The sequence below is a fragment of the Tupaia chinensis genome, unplaced genomic scaffold (genome assembly GCF_000334495.1).
Source record: "Tupaia chinensis unplaced genomic scaffold, TupChi_1.0 Scaffold000506_1, whole genome shotgun sequence".
Taxonomy (NCBI): domain Eukaryota; kingdom Metazoa; phylum Chordata; class Mammalia; order Scandentia; family Tupaiidae; genus Tupaia; species Tupaia belangeri.
The window spans coordinates 424,210-427,857 of record NW_006160018.1 but is presented as its reverse complement, the minus strand read 5'-3'; the positions used below and the strand labels follow the sequence as shown (position 1 = coordinate 427,857).

The window sequence follows — 3,648 nt, the reverse complement described above, 5'->3', positions numbered from 1 at the left end:
CCAGTATTTCTAAGTCTGCCAATGGCCGAGATGCAGAGAGAGACGTCCATGGCGCCCAAGAGGAGATCAGCTTGGAGACCTCCCTGAAGGCTGCCCAGGACCCTGAGAGACATGACGGAAGAGATGCTGACCTTCTCTGGCCTAAGGACACTGATATCTTCCCAGGGCATGTGGGGCCACACCCAATGAGCACTGCTGGGCCAGCCTCTTCTCCCCAGGGACATGGACTCTCTCCTCCTTGTCCGGGGACCAGGGGAGCCTCAGGTGGTGTAGGCACCTCGCCTGTTAGGGGGATGCGCTGGCCAGCAGATGGGTCCAGTGAGGATGAAGAACAGCTCCCCAGCCTGGCCTTCCTCATGACCTCCCCGCACAGCCTGCTGCCCTGGGTGCCAGCCCTGAGCCCTGCCTCCACCTCGGGCCGTCTCCGTCCTGGAGGTCGCAGGCCCCGGGGAGCAACCAAGGCCCGATCTGCACAGAGAAGAGGCCTGAGCTCAGCTGCCCATCTGCCTTCCAAGGCAAAGAAGCAAGATGTCATTGGAGGTCCCATCCCTACTAAGAAGCTGAAACTGAGTCCTGAGTTTGGGGTCTCTGGGGGACAAGCCCTGGCTCTGGGACTGACTGGACCCTCACAGCTGTAAGAGAAAGTGGAATATATTGGCCTCAGGGCAGAGCAAGAAGCAACATCGCAGCCAGTAGGGGTGTGGGGGCCTCTGTGGGCCAGCCTTTGGGTGGGCCTGCACTAGGTGTCGTGCTGTCTGCAGCCTGCACCTCCAAAAGACCAAGGCCACCTTCAGTCCTGATGGCCCAGTTGTTCCTTAGATTTGGGAGGATGGGGGTGGGTGGGCGTGTTTTGGGGGGTTGCCGTGTTGAGAATGGGAGGTTGGGAGGGGAGTCGCTCCAGGTTGGGCTTTCTTTACGTACAATAAATTGTTTTGTTGGAAAGCGCTCTCAGGGAGTTTGCTGGAACTGTTCTTAGGACACTGCCCTCTGTACTCAGGGCTGTGTGGCTCAGTGGAGGGAGGTCAGAGAGGATGCAGGACTGGGAGGAGCCAGGTCCCCCAGCACAAGTGACTGACCGAGGGCTTCCCTGCCTATTTTGGTGGCCCCCGACACTGCTCCTGGGAATGACAGAATCTGACGCCCCAGCACCCTGTTCCTCATCTGTCTTAGGTGAACCTCGCTTGTTTAGGGCCTCCCCTGAGTATTCCTCATTCTCTGACCCCCGTAAATACCTTTTGATGCTTGGGTGCTCTGGAACTCTCTGACCTCTGGACCAGGAACCAACTTTCTGACCTTGAGTCTGGGTTGGCACTTTTCCCTTGGGAGCTTTGCTCTGCTTCCCTGAAAGAGGCCAGAGGGAAAGGCTGGAACGACCCTCCCTGCAGCTTGGGCTTTCCCTGGGGCCTGGGGGAGTGGGAGGGCCTGGCTTCCAGGGTCATGGTTCTGGGCTCAGTGGGGGCATCATCAAGACCCAGTGGGGTTGTGAAACTAAGCAGTGGTGGCAGCACCTCTGGATCCTAATCAGGGGGAAACAGGGCATTGGGTGAGAGAAGGGCAAGAAGGCTCAGCTGAGTGGGAGCATTTGGGATACGATTATAGCAGGGGCAGGTGAGGGCCTTTCCCTGCTTTCTGGGCAGGGAGTCTGTCCAACTGACCGAGGGGACCCACCCTGTCGTGGTCCTAGGGACTGACCCTGCTGTCTCCGGGTCATGTCAGGTGTACTCACCACTACTATCCCTTTCCCACCAAGGCCTAACCATGAGTGGAACAGAGGCAGGTTCAGACTTACACTCACACTAGGACAGTCCCTCCCTCATGCACCACGGCCTCCTGTCACCAGGATCATGAGCCCACCTGGAGCAGCGTGGGTCACACTGTCTGGTCCCAGAGCTGAGACCTCATAGAGTGCAAGAGTTGCCTGGGTTGTGGCACCTGGTAAATGGAGGACCCTGGGTGGGAGCAACCAGGTTGACATTGGAGGGAGACACCTGACGGGGGCAGGAGAGAGTGTCAACAGGAAACAGGCAGAGGAGGAGGAGAGTGGGAGGGGCACACCCTGAGCTTCCAGAACTACCTTAACCTGATTTCTGCAGAACTGCCCCACTCTGGTGTGTGCAGCCTCTGCACCCTTCCTCCAGCCCACCCCTCACAATCTCTGACCATGCATGCACAGAGTCACCACTCATTCTCTCCCAGCCACCCCCTTTTTCTCAGGATCTGAGTTCTGATTCATCCCCAGGAAGGCCATGTGGCATCAAGAGACCCATGACCATTTCTGTGGTCATGGGGGAGGATGGGGGTGCCCAGGAGCAGTTACAGGTGTGCACAGCCCTGCATCTGCTTTCCCTGCCAAGAGCAGGGGAGGAGTGAGGCTTGCTGGGCCCTGTGCTCCCCATCAGGTCAGCCCACCACCACCCCTCTGCCCCCTGTCCTGCTCTTGCTCCTGGTGGGTATCTTCCTCTTCCTGTGTGTCCTGTGGCCATGAGAGAAGCAGAGGTGAGTCCTGGCTGTGCTCATCCAGGCACCACCCCTGCATGTTCCCACGTGGGTCTGCACAGAGAGGCAGACCTTAGAGGTAGTGCTGGACACAGACAGTGAGGGGAGGGAAACAGACCACCAGCCTCAGGTTCAGCCCTCAGGAACACACACCCTGCAGGTCTTGGCAGGTCAGCGTCCACACTGCATCCACCAGTTGTGCCCTGGATCCAGCTCAACCCACACTCACGCACTTGGGGAAAAAGGTGGGGGGTGAGGACAAGGGCCAGGGCCAGACTACTCCATGGAGTGACCTCAGCAGGTCACGTGCCTCATCCACATCTGGGCCCATCTTTGGGAGATGGAGTGACATGTTTCCTCTCAGGATATAGGATTGTGGCATGAGTCATGTGGGGAGAACTGGGTCCATGACTGTGTGTCTGGGCCTTGTTCAGAACAGCATCATCCTGTGACTCCTTGGGGCTCAGTGCTGCTGATAGGTTCCCAGGAAGAGGCAGAGGCTAGCCTTCCTATCCCTTGGTCCCATATGGCCTCTACATCCTGCACTGTGGGGTCAACTGGTACAAACTGGAGGCTGTTTCCCACCATGGTCATGCTGAAGCCCAAAGTCTCTGTAATGGCATTTGGAGGTGAGGCCCTGGGAGGTAGCTAGGGATACGTGAGGGGGTGGCCCTCGGGCAGATCTGAGCCCCTTTGAGCAGATGAAGGGACCAGAGCTCTCTCTGTCTCTGCCTGTGAGGACACAGTGAGAAGGCAGCTGTCTTGAGACATGAAAAGGGCTCTCACCAGAACCTCAGCATGCTGGAATCTTACCCTGGATGTCTCCAGAAACAAATAACCTTCTGTAATTTATGTCATCACCCTGTTGGTGGTCTTCTGACACAGCAACCCAGCCTAAGTATGACAGGGCACAAATATCAGGTTCTTCCTTTCTGACAGCACCTGGAGTCTCTGAGTCAGAGGCCACCCTAAAGAAATAAAGCAGTTTCATATGCCTTTTGGCTATTCATATGTCATCTTTAGAGAGTGTTTTATTCAACTCCACATCTGTCATCGTAAGGGAAATGCAGATCAAAACAACATTGAGATACCACCTAACCCCGGTCAGAATGTCTAAGATTAAAAAAACAAAAAATGATAAGTGTTGGCGGG

The 3,648-nt window shown here is 56.5% G+C and overlaps 1 protein-coding gene and 1 long non-coding RNA gene across 2 annotated transcripts in view; one reads left to right on the top strand and one right to left on the bottom strand.

Annotated features, from left to right (window-relative positions):
- Nucleotides 1–3,648, top strand: part of LOC102493032 (NUT family member 2G) — an 89,704-nt gene that overhangs the window by 4,894 nt on the left and 81,162 nt on the right. The gene's annotated exons all lie outside the window — the stretch shown is intronic.
- Nucleotides 224–3,382, bottom strand: LOC102492611 (uncharacterized). Its single transcript, XR_003550727.1, has 3 exons — nt 3,310–3,382; nt 1,233–1,341; nt 224–468 (listed from the first exon to the last, which is right to left on the bottom strand). It is a non-coding gene; the product is annotated as an uncharacterized LOC102492611 (long non-coding RNA).